This window comes from Plectropomus leopardus, chromosome 8 (genome assembly GCF_026936395.1).
Source record: "Plectropomus leopardus strain MGB_pleo_1.0 chromosome 8, ASM2693639v1, whole genome shotgun sequence".
NCBI lineage: Eukaryota > Metazoa > Chordata > Actinopteri > Perciformes > Serranidae > Plectropomus > Plectropomus leopardus.
The window spans coordinates 37,257,224-37,274,812 of record NC_142183.1 but is presented as its reverse complement, the minus strand read 5'-3'; the positions used below and the strand labels follow the sequence as shown (position 1 = coordinate 37,274,812).

Here is a 17,589-nt window from a genome sequence, read left to right as displayed (position 1 = left end):
AAAATCACCAGTGATGACTACACAGTCTGTGCAAATAATTTAAAGCATCTCAGTAAAATCATCAAGAAAATTTTGAGAGTATTTTGGTGTAGCTGTAAATCACTGTATAAAAGATACATGGAGAGAATTTCACTTCCATTTTCAATTGCATATATTCAAAAGATAAAAACTCACCAAATGAGAGCTTCTTACCAAGAAATCTGTCTCTGAAAAAGGCACAGACACCACCTCCTTTTTTGTTTTGTCATGCTTCAAACTCAAACCTAAATTTGCTGGGGTGGATTCAATAAGAGCAGCATTTCCATTTTTGTTGTCCAACCAAATATCAGTTAAAAACATAAAATCAAGCTAATAGAGGTTATAAAATCATTGATTAAAAGTAATTTATTACCCAAGTGTCTCATATTAAGTGGGTTTTGAGTCTGGCTTTGAACATGTGTAATGAATCAATGTTTCTGATCTCTGGTGGGAGTGAATTCCAGAGTTGGGGAGCAGAGCGACTGCAAGCTCTGCTCCCCGTGGTACTGAAACGCTCAGAGGGCACTATGAGGTGGAGGGAGAAGGAAGACCTGAGGGGGTTGCAATGCAAATGAGATCAGAAAGATATTGGGGGCTGAGGTTATGGATGGCCTTAAATGTATATAGCAGGATTTTGAAAGAGATTCTATATTTGACCAGGAGCCAGTGAAGCTTTTGGAGGAAGGGGGTAATATGGTGGGAGGAGGGAGTCCTGGTGATGATGCGGGCTGCAGAGTTTTGGACCAGTTTAAGTTTATGGAGGGACTTATGAGGGACACCGAAAAGGAGTGAATTACAGTAGTCAAGGCAGGTGACGAGGCTATGGACCAGGATAGCAGCGGAGTGAGGGGTGAGAGAGGGATGGAGATGATTTATATGGCGTAAATGGAAATATGCAGACCGGGTTATGTTATTAATGTGCGAGTGGAAAAAGTGAGCTGTCGAGGATGACACCCAGACTCTTAACCTGATGGGAGAGGGACACTGTGGAGCTATCAGTACTGAGCGAGAAACTGTCAGTTTTGGATAGGGTGGATTTAGTTCCAATCAGAAGAACTTCTGTTTTATCATTGTTACGTTTAAGAAAGTTAGAGGTGAACCAGGATTTAATCTCTGAGAGGCAGAGGGTGAGGGAGGAGGGTGGAAGAGTGGAGTTTGGTTTACCGGACAGATAGATCTGGGTGTCATCCACGAAGCAGTGAAAATTGATACCAAATTTACGGAAAATATTGTCAAGTGGGAGGAGATAGATCATGAAGAGAAGAGGCCCCAGGACAGAGCCCTGGGGCACACCAGAGGAGACGGGGGAGGTCTGGGAAGTAAAGGATTTGAGCTGGATGAACTGAGTGCGGCCTGTGAGGTAGGAGGGAAACCAGTGCAGGGGGGTGTTAGTGATGCCTATGGAAGAGAGTCTGTTGAGGAGGATGGGGTGAGAAATGGTGTCGAAGGCCGCAACAAGTATTACAAAGAAAATTTTGACACTGTCGATCCAGTAGGTTACATTCTTGACTCAAAAACAAGACGAACCTTCCAGTATATTCCTGTTCTTAAAACCTTAGAGCAGTTACTCAAACAGAAAGATATTCTTAATAAAGTTGTTGATAGTCATTCAGACCAGCATTCAGTACATGGGGAGTATAGATGTTATCAAGATGGTTGTCACTTTAAAAATAACTGGTTTCTTGCAGGTGAGGAATTAAGACTGTCATTGTACCTTTACATAGATGACTTTGACATTTGTAATCCTTTAGGGATGTCACGAAAAAAGCATAAACTTTGTGGAGTTTATTGGATTTTAGGGAACTTGCTGCCAGTCTGTCAGTCATCACGGAACTCAATTTATCTTGCATTGCTTTGTAAAAGTGAAGATGTGAAAACATTTGGCTATAAAGAAATATTTTAGCCTTTTCTGTGTGATCTTGTCACATTAGAGCAACAGGGGATTTTCATTGATCATCTAGGTGTCACGGTTCCTGCCTCTCATCCACCTCCTGCCTCTCTGCCAGTACTTTTCCACTCACCCTCTCTACCTGCTAGCCACGCCCACCTCCTTTGCCAGCTCGACTCACTCACCTCTCAGCTGCAGCTCATCAGCAATCAGTCCAGTATATAAGCCTCTTCAGCACACACACTCGTCACCAGATTGTTCTACCGCATTATGCAAGACTTTCCAGCGTTCTTCTGCCTGAACTCACGAAGCCGACTCTGCCTGTCCCCGACCTGCTCTCCTCGCCTGATCCCCGGTAAACCTACCTGCCTTCTGTCCCCGACCACGAGTTCTGCTTCAGCGTTTCTGGAATTGATCTGCTCCACTGGTAACGACTCCTTCGCCTGGCCCCGACGATTCTCCTGCCTGATCCCTGTCGGTACTGCTGCATTAATGGACTGCTCAGCTGGCTATGAAACCTCCGCCTGTCCCCGACCACTCTTCCGCTCTCTCCTCGACGGTACCTCCACACGTGCCGCCGACTCATCGGACTACGGGGTTTCCTCCTCGCTGACGTCGTTTGCAGTAAGCTTCATCTCTTCCCACCGTCCATTCCCCAGAGACTGTGTTTGGGCGTTCCGCTCGAAGAACGAACACTATTCAGTACTGCTTCACTTTGATTCGTGCCTTGCCTGTGTTGGTTTAAATAAACGTCGTTACCAACTAATCCTGTTTGCCGGTGTACTGCATCTGGGTCCACACCCCACCCGTTACACTAGGAACATTCATCAGAGGTACTGTTCTGTGTGTAGTTGCCGACAACCTTGGAGCGCATGGATTAGCTGGGTTCGTGGAGAGTTTTTCTGGAGATTTTGTTGGTTTTGTACTGCTACACGCGGTGAAATTCAGTCACAGTGTCATGGTGTATACCTACCTGCCTGCCTCCTCCTCCTTCTCTGCTGCCAGTACTTTTCCACTCACCCTCCCTCTGCTCACTCCACCTGCAAACCACGCCCACCTCCTCAGCCTGCTCACCTCACAGCTGCAACTGATCACCAATCATCCATGCATATAAGCCACTCCAGCACACTCACTCTCTGCCAGATTGTTCTTCAGCATTATGTGAGACTCTCCAGCGTTATTCTGCCAGATCTTCCGACGCCGACTCTGCCTGTCCCCGACAATCCCTCCTCGCCTGATTCCTCGTGTACCTACCTGCCTTCCGTCCCTGACCACGTGCTCTGCTTCGGCGCTTTGGAATCCTGACTGCTCTCCTGGTTACGTCTCCTCCGCCTGGCTTCGACAATCCATCTGCTCTCTCCTCATCGGTGCTGCTGCCTTCATGGACTGCTTTCACGGTTATGGAACTCCTGCCTGCCCTCGACTATCCCTGTGCTCAACCGACGACGCTCATTCACCACGTGTTGTCGGCTCGACGGGCTACGGGGCTTCCTGCTCTCCAGCTGCAGCAACTGCAAGGTTCGTGTCTTCTCTTCGTGGGATTCCCAAAGACTGTGTTTGGGCTCTCAGCCTGAAGAACGAACTTTCCACACCGTTGACTCTGAGCAATATTGACTTTGATTGTGTTAGGTTAAATAAAGTTTATTACCAACCGTCCCTGAGCATCAGAGTACTGCATCTGGGTCCAACACTCACCCGTTACACACAGGATGTCAAAGAGGGTGGCTTCAGTCTCAGAACTAAAGAGCTACATTATGCACACGTAGCAAGTGCACGTGAACAAGGTAAGCCTTGTTTTGGAGTCAAAACTACATGTGCTTTAACTGAGAGCCTTTCGTTTTTTGAGGTTACAGCAGGTTTCCCCCAGATCTGGCACATGACCTTTTTGAGGGGATAGTACCTGTTGAGCTTGCTGAATGCTTTGGATTGTTGTTGGCCAAAAAGTACTTCACTTTTTATCATTTAAATGATCTAATTCAGACTTTCCCATACAAGTGGGGGGATAAAACCAATCGGCCTCAGTTATTGCCATGTGACTTCCAAATTAAAAAAAAATATTGGTGGCAACTCACACGAGAATTGGTGTTTCTTAAGACTAATACCACTGATTGTTGGAAAAATAATTCCAGAAGACAAACCAGCTTGGCAGCTAATTTTAGATTTGAAGGATATTGCAGATCTTGTTGTTTGCCCTGTACATACCAATGAGTCAATTGCATACTTGGAGACTAAAATATCAGCGCACAGATACAGGTATTGCACACTTTTCCCAGAAAGAAAACTGTTACCAAAGCACCACTATTTGGAACATTATCCAGCACTGATCCTTCTCTTTGGTCCACTTGTTTCTTTCTGGAATCTGAGGTTTAAATCAAAGCACAGTTATTTTAAACAAGTTGTGAGGCATACCAACTGTTTTAAAAACATAACACTGTCTTTGGTCACTAAACATCAGCCCATGATTGGCCATAGTATGTTTTCATCAAGCTGTGAAAAAAACTCTCTCGAGGTTGCACAAGTCTCAACAGTCCCTCTTGATGTCCTTAAAGAGGAGGTAGCAGTTAGCCTCCATCAGAAGTACCCTGATCTTACTGTTGTTAATCTAGCACACAATGTATCTGTTAATGGCATCAACTTCAGAAGTGGCATGACAACAATGCATGGATTTGTGGGTGGACTGCCAGACTTTGCCGAAATTGTACAGATGTGTGTTTTGAAAGATGGACTTGTCTTCATAGTAAAGAAAATAAGCTCATGGTACAGAGAACACTATAGATCCTTCGCGTTGGATCCTTCTCCAAGGGATGTTTGTGTGATTGAACTGAGTCAACTTCTGGATCGTTACCCCCTCTGTGATCACAAAGTTGGCACTTTACAGATGGTGACTTTGAAAAGATACATACATTCTTCAAGTAATACAAAGGAATCCTTGGGTGTTTTGAACAAAATGTTTTTCTGACTAACCCAAATGTATACAATATATTTAGATACCATTTTCTCATCTGTACATCCATTGATTGATTGACTGATTTGATACTGGTTAGCATTCCATGTAGCTTGGCATAAAGTCAGCAAATCTATAGGTGGCAGTAGCATACCTCTGACAAAGTGAAAAAATAAATCTTCCATATCACTTGAAACATTTGTGTCTCAGCTTTTCATGATTTAGCTAAGTTTGTAAAGATGTCACAATACCTGTTAGTTAGCGACCTGAGCCGCAAGGTTTGCAAATGTGAATAAACCCCGGAGGGGTAGAGTCATTAAGTTGGGAAAAGTCACCAGGAAGTTGCCAAGTCTCAGTTAAACAAAGAAAGTCAAGCTTGTGGTCCGTAAGGATATCCTGGACGAGATGTCTATTGCTTGTGAGGGAGCGGATGTTCAACAGACCAAAGTTGACACTGCTGAGAGAAGGATTAGCCAACTGAGCCAGGCTGGCAAACACACCACTTGGCCACTTTAACTGCCACCATTCAAAAGCTCAGACCATCATCGAGTAGGCCTTAGGAATGCTGAAGGCATGCTGGAGGTGTCTGCTCTTCAAGACTGTGGAAGAGAGGCACACTTTTGCCCCCACTGGACAGCGGGGGACATCCTGAATCCAGTTAATGATGTTGACGTCTGTGTGCCTCGAGCACGTCTAGTAAGGGAGGGAGAACTGCAGAAAGGGCTGGCGAGACAGATTTTTCTCGCCCAACTGTCTGCTCCAACTGGCCAGCCTGAAGAGTTACAGGACCATGATTATTTGTGATTTAGGTCTGTTGTTATTATTCTCTTTTGGCACATGGATCTTGAGTGTATTAAAAAAATGTGATTTCAAAATAAAATGTCTGTGCTCAAGTAGCCTACTGAACCCCTACAAGACTCCAGACCATTATTTCATTTTGTAATGCTCATATACTGTTCATGTGTTCCATTTCAATTCATGTAAGATAACATGTTTCATGTTCAGACTTTGGCTTTGTTGCTTTTCAAGTTTTCAGTGTCATAGCCCTGTGTTTAAAACCCTTTCACATGTCCATTGTGTTGATCTTTGATCCTTAAAGTGATCAATTCCCCTGTCTGAGTCAATAAGACGGCTTCATATATTTAAATGGTAGCACTAAACTCAATCTGGCAGCGTCGTGTAGTGAGGAACAGTCACACAAACCCAATATACATTACATGAATAAAAGGAACAAACTAATTTGAAATTAGGGTGTTTATACCGGGGTGGCGATGACACTTCAACGTAGGCTGCTCTCTTGTATTCTTGCTTCCCTCTACTCCGAGGGACTTCTCCTTCCTCAACTCCCCGACTCCTGCCAGTGCATTTGAGAAGTTGGGATGTCCTTATGTCCATCGGTCTTGATCAATTTCCGGGTCAAGTGATGGAGGATGTTGAGGAGGGACATTGGGACACGCTTAGAGTTTAAGACATGACTGCTTGGGAACAAACCATCGACATTCCGATCAAAGGGTGACCCTGAGCCACAGCCGCTCAGTGCTTAATGTAAAGTAGGGCCTTTAGTCTTCGGCAGTATTCAGCTAACACTGAAAGGGTTTTTAAAAGGGTTGTCTTCCTTTTTTCTGATTATCATATATAAAATACCTGAAAATACCCAAATCCACCAAAAATGTGTCCTATGAACAATGCTGTATCTCTACACAATACTGATAATAGAATACTCTGTGTAGTCAGAACTTTATATGCTATGCAACAAAACTTGTTAGCTTATGACATGAGAAACTAACAATAAGTAAACTAACAGTAAGTTCCCATACTCAATGATCCACATATAATGTTTATGTTAAGAATGGCTGAACGCATTCAGCTGTACTCAGCCACTGCTGCCCAGAAGCTATGAGCCTCCAATATGGCTGTCAAAGTGTGTGCTAGAGTAAGAGAAAGGCTCATATAAGCAAAATACATTTAAACACAGCAGTTCAGTGACACGGCTCTCTGAGGGTAAACACAGTGTACAGCATCTGTAACCTCTGCTGGGCCCTTCATCACATTCAGTGTCAAGCCTCTCCTGGGCTGCTTCACGGTAATAACTCTCCTATCCCATGGCAATCTGTGTGAAATGGCCTTGACAGCAGTGTGTGTGTGTGTGTGTGCGTGTGTGCGTGTTCGTGTGTGTGTGTTTGAGATTCAATTCTAACTGCAGAGAAAGATTTGGGAAAAAACTTTAGCCTTTGTGCACCTCAGCGTGTGTGTGTTTATATGTGTGTGTTTGTTTTGGGACTAACTTTTATTCAGATTGTGCAGATCCTTTGTACACAAACACAAATGCAAACAAGCAAAACTCACTAAGTCACGTTAATTCCTCAGTAGCAAGTATATTGTGGACAACTGTGATATGCTGGCTGCTAGGGGTGATAAATTGTGACACACACACACACACACACACACACACACACACAAACATACGCGCACACACACACACACACACACATGCTAGTCATCTTCAGCATGTTAGTAGTGGAACTCAGGATTGGTGGTGGCTTGGTTGATGGATAGCAGCTTTATGATGCTCCTGTGTGTGTGTGTGTGTGTGTGTGTGTGCGCGTGCGTGCGTGCGTATGTGTGTGTGTGTGTGTGACAGCTCTGTAACTCGTGGGGTCTTGGGGATACTTCCATAGCGAGTTGATGTATAGTCTGGGGAATGGCCAATAGGAAAAGTGCTGAGGTTCAGTGTGTGTATGTGTTTGTGTGAGAGAGAGAAAGAGAGAAAGCAATACCCTGCAGAGGAGAGCAGGCAACATGAGTGATGGACAGAACCCCTCGGTTACATCAATCTGCTTTACTTACATACACACAAGTGTGCACGCACACACACACACACACACACACACACACACACACACACACACACTCCTCCCACTTAAACACACACACTTGCTAGTCTTGCATTTCTTACTTCCTACCCTCTTGTTCTCTTGCTGCACAAGCTCCTAGGAAGTGTGCCATGCATTGATGCAAAATTTACATAATGGCCGAAAGTGGAATTACACCGTTTGAGTCGGTCACGTGATGACACTGGCCCAGAAAGACTTTTCCCCATTGATTAAAATGGGGAAAGAGATGTCTGTAAATCAGTACATTTTTTTGTAAGCATCAAAACCCCTGCGAAACATCTTCTATCCCTATCTAGATGTAAACCATCCAGTTCGATATTATTCGGAAATCTAAAAGAGCTGCAAGTAAAAATGTTTTAAGCCGCCATTCAAGCTAGCCAAGGCGCTAATCCGGAAGTCGGTTGCTCCACTGACAGAAGTTAACCACTCAGCAGCGCTCAGCCACACTTGTCCATGCTCGGCAGCGTTCGCTGCTGTTAATCTCTACTACCTGTGCTCTATGGGCCAGTAGATCTAGGTATTTTACACATTTCAAAACCTTGAAAAAGATTTTTCTCTGCTTCATGCGCCACTGACTGTGCAGCTCTCATAGGAATGAACAAGGCCTGCCCCATGGCTGTATCCAGATTTCACTATAATACATCCATGTTGCTGCAGTCTTCTCCTTCTTGAGCCCTCTCTCACACACACACACACACACACACACACACACACACACACCGTGGGATAAGCAGCTGTAGAGCTCCTGCTCCATCGCTGTGGCCTCTATTCTCTTGGCCATTGAAGTGAATGTGATACAATGATAGAGCAACACTCCCTCAGCCTCTACTTCTCTCTGTCTCGGGCTTGGTGACTAAACAGGCCATGAGGACAGGAGCAGCAGGAACACAAAGTCTCTTCAGTATAAAGTGGAATGGGGCAGAATGACAAAAAAAGGAAAAAGATAGTATTCTTTAAGGGGAGGCATTCAGTCATATATCAATATGGTGCTGTTAAATGAAATTATCACTTCACAAATCAGACAATGAAAGTGTTTCTTTGGGAATATCCACTGGCTGTCAATCCATGAGTGAGATAAGAACATCAATAAAACTCGGATGTCTGTGCATTAAACCTGTACAAATGATTATTGGACATATCATCAGCTTTTAGGTTATAGGGCAACCTTTTCATTGCGTATTTACACAACAAGTAGTTACACAGCAAAGTTTTTGTTTATTGGGATTTGTGTTTACATTTATCCCCACTGAACGTAAGGACAATATTTTAGCTCTGTTTTTGGTCTCCACCAATTCTTGTGGGAATAGCCAGCCTACTCACATCACAAAGTCATCAAATACCGACACTTTGTTAGTGTCTTCAGCATAAGATCCTGACGCCGAAAGCCACCTTTCCCATCTGCATGATACACGGCTGGATGGCGTCAGCTGAGTACAAGTGCAGCCAAGATTGCAGCCAAGATTGCAGCCAAGATCTGGGAAAACTATGAAACAAGGGAGCACGAATGCTCTGGAGAGGCAACCGAGTTAGTGTAGTGCAGTAAAAAGACAAGGGTGTTTGCAGATGGAGGGAGCAAGAGAAGGAAACAGAAGCTCAGTGTATCATAGAAAGTTCCCCGGCAGACTAAACCTATGTCAGCCTAACTAGGGTCTGTTCCAGGCAACATGAGCCCTAATAATAGGTTTTATCAAAGAGGAAGGTCTTAAGTCTATCCTTAAAAGTGGAAACGATGTCTGCCTCCCTGACTGAAACTGGAAGATGGTTCCATAAAAGAGGAGCGTGGTAGCTGAAGGCTCTGGCTCCCATCCTACTTTTGGAGACTTTGGGAACCACAAGTAACCCAAAGCAGCAGCATGTGATGAGTTGGGATGAGGACATGCTGGAATATCAGTCTCTTTAGCTGCTAAATGCTCCACTATTGTGACCAGCGAGTCTCTAGCTGTGTTTGTGTAAACAGCTTTTTCAGTAAAAACAGACTCTTTTATGTGCAATAATAATTATTTTTACTAATACTAATTAAAAGTTATTTGTACTGTTACATTTGTATTGTTTTCTGTACCTTATTTGTCGATTGTTTTATTTCATCATATTTACCTTTTGCCTCTACTGTTTTAGTGGTGTCCTATTTTGTTGTTGTTTTTACCTGGACCGCAGCACTTAGTTTCGTTCCCCCTCACGTACCCCATGTTTTAGAATGAAAATAAAATGTCTTGAATCTTGAAAACAACTGCCTGCTGCAGCCAAAAAAAGATGCTATGAGAGCTTTGATTGAGTCACATCGTCAATATATACATTGTCATTATGAGTCCAGTATAACTTCTCTCAGTAATTAGCTGGAGTAAGCATGTTTCTCAGGACAAGAAAAAAGACTGGAGGCAGGGAGGAAAATCTAGGTTAGCTCGCTCCTAAATGACAAACAAACATATCAACACCTCTGGAGCTGTCTTACACTTTAAATTTAGTTTGTTTAACCATTCATGAACTGAAATGACAATTTATAGTTTAAAGTGGTAGCTTGACAAACTACAACTCATCCATGCACACCTTCAACATCAGTGAACTTTTTTTGGAGCATCCCCGGCAACAGTGGCGGTTGCCCAGTAATGTGTGGTCAGTGAATACAGGTTTTCTGTTCTCTATGCAGGAACAATGTCACACACCTTATGGCCGCACTGTGACAAGAAGACTCCAGGAAGCTGCTTATCCTCTGTGCCCAGCTGTTCCATGCCACTAAACAGTTAGCACTTATCCACCTCTAAAACTACAAGTTGTTGACGTGTTATTAATTAGTTAGATCTGCCAGCAGACATGTCTTTAAAACATGAGACAATGCCACGGTAGCTGCTTTGGTTCCAGTGGTAACTAATGGCGCTTTTTCACAACATGGTACCGGCTCTACTCTACGCAACGCTACTCACCTTTTTTTGGTTTTCCATGAGGAAAAAGTACCTGGTACCACCATTTTAAGTACCTGCTCTCCCTGGGTTCCAAAAGCAGCCAAGCGGGTACTAAGAGGTACAAAAAAAGATGACATAAATACACTGCAGACCACTGATTGGTCAGACAGAAACGTCAGTGTGTCATCAATGCACGGCACACACAGAATACCCTGAACAGTGCAAACAGCAAAGCTATTGTAGCAGCCAAAGTTTTGTATCATTTTTATCTTTCCCAAAATGGTAACCAGAAAGATCACGCCATGGTCGCTTGAGGAGGCGCAAAAGTTCCTTAACGAACGTATTCAGCGAGTGTGAGTCTATGCATATGCATAGTTCAAGTTACAGAGAAGCTAAGGGAAGCTCGGATCCCCTGAAAGCCTCCCTCGAGACGCTCAGGGGGAGCACTAAAAAATGGTTCACTTTTGTGTTACAGATTATGTATTTTTTGCACATAATGGTTCCCGAAAAAATAAAAAAAATAGAAGTGTTTATTCGCTCATTCCATTCCATTTCTGAACATCTGTCTCCACTATTTAACTTTTGTGTCTATTCCTGCTGTAGACATCTGTGCATGAAAAAGTGCTGCGCAGTCACCTGAACTCCTCATCATCTGACAGAAGGGACAGAGAGGTAATGTTACTTGTGGTGTTAACTGCTTACAGTGGTATTAGAAGAATCTTTTTCGCAGTAACCTTGTTGTTGACTTTAAGCATGTGACATGTTTTAGTAGTGGTGTTTACCGGAAAATGGGGCTCTGATGAAAGCCACTGTGTAATTTGAACCCAGTGTGTATGTGTGTGTCACGTTGAAACTGACGTGTCATGTCTAGGAAATTATCTTGATTTGCTTTTTGTCGTGTCTATGTTGTCTCGTGATTTCCTGTTTTATTTTGTAATTCTAACTCTCCTCTCGTTTCAGGTGACTTACTTCCTCTCTTTGTGTGTTTTCCTGCCAGTGTGAATGTCGGCCCTGCCCTGATTGTCTCCACCTGTAGCCCCTTACCTTGTGTATATATAGTCAGCGTCTCCCTTTGTCCTGTGCTAGTTCGTCTTGTCTTGTCAGTCAGAGAACCAGTGCCATTTCCATGCTCAAAATCTATGTCAAGTCATGTTTTGTTTGTTGCTCAGGTCAAGTACCTTGTTTTGTTTGTTACTTTGTTGGTCTTTTGTTCTCTTTGCTAGTAGTTTATTCTTCGTCAGAGTGATTTTTTTGTTGTAACTTTTGCCTCCTTGTCTGAGTGATTTTTTGTTGTAATTTTTTGCTGCCTCATCTGACTGATTTTTTTGTTACTTTTTCCTACCTCTTCAGAGTGATTTTGATTTTGCTTTCCTCTGTGAAAAACTTTTGTTGCCTTTTAATTAACTTATTTTTTGATACTTTGATCTCATGTGTCATGCATTTGGGTTCAGCTCCAAGTTCAGTCTTGTCATGATGTCATGGCAGTGTCCCCTGGCGTTGCTATGACGGCCAGCTATAGTGAGGTGGTATTATCTTCTAACGGAAAATGACCTCCAGAAAAGTACCCAATACCAATAGCGTAGAGTAGAATAGCGGTGGTACCATGTAGTGGAAATGCGCCATAACTCACTGACACTAAACATGCCCTGACTTCTCAGTTAATGCACAGACATGAGATTGATATTCATTTTCTCTCTATTCAAAAGACTACGCAACACATATCTTTTCTAAAACGTTGCTTCTTGTCTTCTCCTTTTCTCAATCTGCTTTCAGATCAAGAACTACACTTGACTGCCCATCAGCTAATAGCAATTAGATTTGGTAAGAACTGAAGAGCTTTCCATATAATAGAACCATTCAGCCATATTGCCATAGATCTAGTTGTGCAGTGCCGGGAAGCTTTAGCTTTTTCAGAATTTGCCAAATACAAAATATACAGACACTGACAGAAAATAACTAAAAATCAACAACAAAAACAAACCTTTCGATTGCTTCTCTGGGCAACCTGAGATCCTGAGGGATGAACCATCCAAAATTACACCAGGTTACACCAAAATATTAAAATCTCAGCTTCTGGCCAACTCTCGAGGGCCTAATGCTGTAAAGCTGTTAGCTTTACATTGATCCAGCAGATTCCAAAACCTTGGATTTAACTTGTGGCTGGACAGTTGTACAGACAGAGCAAACACTTTTTTCACAAGCTGATAACAGCCAAATCTTTTTACAAAGCAATATGAGGGTGGATCTTTTGGTCAGAGAGTTCAGAGAACACACAGATCAGCACGCAACTTCAGAATATTAAAGTGTGCTTTTGGCCCATACACAAGGGTGGGATGGGGGAACGTTGGTATTTAATTAATATAATTCAATGTTGAGTCAAACAAAAGCCAGACAACACCACCCCAGAATTTTACAGAGAGAATAATTATGTTTCGCCAGTACCAATATGAAAAAAGGCACTCGGGTTACAATGGAGCCAGAGACATGGTTCAATTTAAGTTTTGCTTTATTTAAACATACCAAAATAGTAACATTTGTTAAATGACATTTACACCAAAAATCTAAGGGGAAAGAAGAAGGGAGGGCCGATCAGAGATCAGGCCTACCGGTAGAGTACTGGGTCAGCGGGTTAGGACAGGGTTTATACAGCAATCCTTAAGTTAAATTTAATACCTTTTAATACCTTTTTCACTACCTTCAGATTTTTTTTAATAACTGTCACGGCACTTAGTGTCAAGTGTTAATCAGGGACCTTTTTAACATTTATACAGATTTTGACATATATAACACTATACAAAACAGATTTATAGACTCACTGATGTTGACCAGATATTTCACATTTATTTCACTTTGTGAATGAAAATAAAACAGACTGCATAAAATGTGCAATATAGATAATTCCAGCACACTGGCGGGCATTCACTGCATGAACAATTCATGCATTACAAACTGGTATCTGCTTTCTGAACTGGTGAACTGCTAATTAACATAAACCTGTGCTATAGGGCTAATATGACCTCAAGAGTGAAAAAACAAAAAAAAAAATATGGCAAGTGTCTTAGTTGCATTGCCTTTTCTTCAATAGTTTTGTCCATTTTAATCAGTTCCTCTTTTTTCTCTTTGTATCTCTTTCTGAGTGTATTGGATTTAGTGATTAGCTGGGCCATTTTTGACCGAGCCTTCCCCTCTGCCTCCTCGGCCAACTTGTTGGCATCATTTTCAAGAATGGTGCAGACATCACTCTGCGTTGATGTCTGAGCTCCTCCAGTTCTTCCTCTGCAGCCTTCCTTTTCACTGTCTGAGCAGCACTTTCTTTCTTTTTGCGTTCTTGCTCAAGGTATAGTCTGTACTGGGATCTTGCTGAGGCCACAGAGGCCAGCAGGTCCTTGGTTAAGGGCATTTTGAGGACACCACCACAGCTACTGACATTGTCACAGATTAACCTCAGTGCCACCAAAGATTCACCTAGAAGGTTACAGGTTTCCACCTCCTTATTTATGGAGAAGCCTCTCTCCACAGTGGCTTGTCCATGTGACAGAAGCAAAAGGCTCTGGCAGAACCTTAAGAGGTCAGCATAGGATGTGCTGAGCGTTGAGTGTAGAAACACATCTACACGCTGCTTCAAGGGCTGAAAAGAGCGGAAGCGTTCATCTCTGCCCTCAAGAGACAGCAATGACGAGAACTGCTGAATGATCACATCACCTACAACATTGACACAGAAATTAAGGTAACTAATAGGGCATTTAAATTCAGTAGTCACCCATTTGACATATATCACAGTATCATGTTATGACATCTACATAGAGCTAGGAATGTGTAAGACCTTTTCAGAACGTATTAAGCATTGACACTTCCTTACTATTGAAATGAGAATGCAGAAAACCAGCTTACTAATGAGACTTCTGACACACGGCTAATCAACCTGAATAACCTATGCACTTTGACTGTCCCTATGCAATATTTTCTTACCAGCTGGGATGCCACCTGCCAGCCGCTTGCCCTGGAGAAATGTTTGCACTATGCCCTTCATCTGTCTAATGCATCAATCAGGATCTCTGTGCATGTTTGCTGGATCCAAGCAAGCAATATGCCTGACCACTGGGAATTTCAGGGGGCTTTTCTCCTGTAGCTTCACAACCACCTTAACCAGGCCCTGCAAGCATTCTCGCCTGAAGTTAAGCACAGAAAGCTCACCAACCTGCTCTGAAGGTCCTAACAAATGATGAACATTAATCATTGTTCACTGCAAATGCTCTAGAAAATCATCTGTTTTACTTTTTTATCCCCATTTCTTTTTCTTAGTACTATTATTATCATTATCAGTAGTAGTAGTAGTACTAAATGACGAAAGTTAATTTTACAACATACATCCTGGTTCATTGTACAGGCAACCCAAAACAGATGTGCATCTCTGAAAAAAATAAAATAGGATGTCAAAATTACCTTGATGGCAGATTCAGCACCCAGGCCTATTTCTACACTCTTGGGGGAGAGCAAGTTCTTTTCATCCGTCAGGTCTTTTTTGATCAGCTGCAGGGGTGTGAGGTCCTGGAGGTGCTCTTGTTGAACAAACCGCCTCAGTAGACTCTTAAAATAGCAAAACAAGCAGTCAGTAATCAAGTTATTTACATACAGATTCATTAAATGCATTAAATTCATTAAATCAATTATATAAAACATTTGCAGTGATCATTACCATCAGCAGCTCAGTCAAATCTTTGGCCAAGTAGGGCAGCACTGGTTCATTAGTTTGGAACTTTGTCAAGAAGGGGTTGAAAGTCCTTGCAATTGCCAGAAAGAACTGGAGTTTTGCAATAATGAAAGGATCCTTTTATGCTGCTACTATGGTGTCATATGAGGCTGTGCAGGGGGCTGGAACTCTCTTTTTCTCTGCAGCATCCACATACGCCTTAAGCACTGGCCAAACTTCAACTGCTCTCTCTGCCACAGGAAGGTTTTCGACCCATCTATGGCCACAAAATGGTAAGGGAAAGCAGGTGGACCCTGTCAGGCTAGTAAAATCTTCTCTCCTAGCGGGAACATTATGAAAGAGGAAGTGCATGGCTCGCAGAAGTTCTTCCAACTGCCACATAATGAAGCCTGCCTTTAAAGCATTGTGACAATCTGAGCACCTCCGTAGAGCTCTGCGTGCTCTTCCTGGAGAAGATCCACCAACATGAAATTCATAGTAGTTCCCTCATATTCAGTTGTTTGACACATTCCTGTGAATCGACACAGGAGAAAGTCTGTTTCAAAAATATCAGATACAATAAAATGGATCAACATTCACAAAGCTTGGCACTTGGGGCTAAGGAGTAGCATTACTGCATGCACATTTGATTTAAATTATTAGTTGTTATATTAACAATTAATTATTTTGTGGTGTTTTTCCCCAACAGCAAAACTTGAGTCAAATATTACATTTCTGTTAATGTGATAGGTTACTGAACTTAACAAATTTCTAAAAATGTGTTTAATAAATGCAGGTATGCCTGCTCAGTTTTTATTCAGGCATTTGGTCAATTTAATCCTTTTTTGTAGCTAACAATAAATTTGCCAGCATTGTGCTATAAGACATAAAAATAATAAATATCTCTTCAAATGAGTAACCACAGGATATCACATAAATAGGCTTTTTTCATCGATGTTTCGAGGGTTTAAAAGCAAAAAAAATCTTCTGATTGATGACAACATCCACTCTCATAAGTTTGCATCTGCCACTGATTTTATCTTTTATTTTTATAAATATGAAAAGAAAATCAAACTACAGAGAGAGAGAGGGGTGTGTGAAGAATATTACCTTACCTTGATATGATGATATGAAGTCATTGGCCCGTCCATGTCCAAAGAACTGTGATCCAAAATATCTGGATTGAACACACTGATTGAGACTCTCATCGAACATCAACATGTATGGCCCGGCTTTGTTGATCCTGTCGACAAGCTGTTTTTTGAAAAACGGCGCTAATCCAAACTTGACCACGTACCCGGTTTTGTCTTTGCCACAAATAAACGTCTTCACAATGTCGGAGTCGGGAAACAATGCTTTGAATAGATCCGCAACTCCTTCATTCGAGTGGAAGGAGTGGTGTTTGACAGCTGTGTTCAGACACCACAGAGCCTCCGCGTGCAATGTTGGTGTGGTGCCCATAGTCACCCGAAGGTCAGACGAAGTTGCAGGAGGAGCAGTAATGCTGGCTTGACCCATGGCACTAGCTTGTGATGGTTGTGGTGGTGGTGCAGCAGCACACAAAGTTGAAACATCCAGAGTTGACTGCTGTCGCCGACCGCGCATTGCATTTGTGTGTTTCGAGGATTGCATGTGTGACCTAAGTGCGTTAACTCCCATCCAGTTGACGTTTATTGTTTTTTTTACAAACTGAACAATAAGCTTGCCAGTTATTTCCAAGAACAGGCCTCAGCCATTCCTTAAATGTTGGGTCTTGCATCCAGCTGTGCGCAAATTTGCATTTCCCCATCACGACGACTAGGTTGTCTGGCTGTTGAAGTAAAAAGCGTGAGCCAGTCCACCCTTGCTGGTGAGCCGAGCGCGCGCGGAGTGAATCGACCACAGAATATAACGTCAGCATCAAACATACAAAGTAGATCTTTGATCTTTGATAAGATCTTTGATTATGTGCTGAAGCCCTCTCTAACGCGAACTTTAACAGAAAGAATTTCAATCAAAATAGGACACATCGTAGTCTGAAAAAAATACTACCTATTTTTTTTTAAAAATAATACCTCTAAAACTAAATTTAACACTTTCAATGGCCTTAAATTTGGCAATTTCGATTTATCACTTTTTACTACTCTCTCAGTTTCTGAAAGACAAGGGACAAAACATCAATCAGCAGGGTCACAACAACAACTAAAAAAACCCCAACAACAAATGTAACTGAAAAGAAAATAAAGCAAATTTACCACTAAAAGAAAATAACTAAACAA

At 42.4% G+C, this 17,589-nt stretch overlaps 2 pseudogenes; both read right to left on the bottom strand.

Moving 5' to 3' along the window:
* Nucleotides 1-400: 400 nt before the first annotated feature.
* LOC148189032 (uncharacterized) overlaps nt 401-17,589 on the bottom strand; it is a 58,167-nt pseudogene continuing 40,978 nt past the window's right edge.
* On the bottom strand, nt 13,641-16,849 carry LOC148189033 (uncharacterized; annotated as a pseudogene).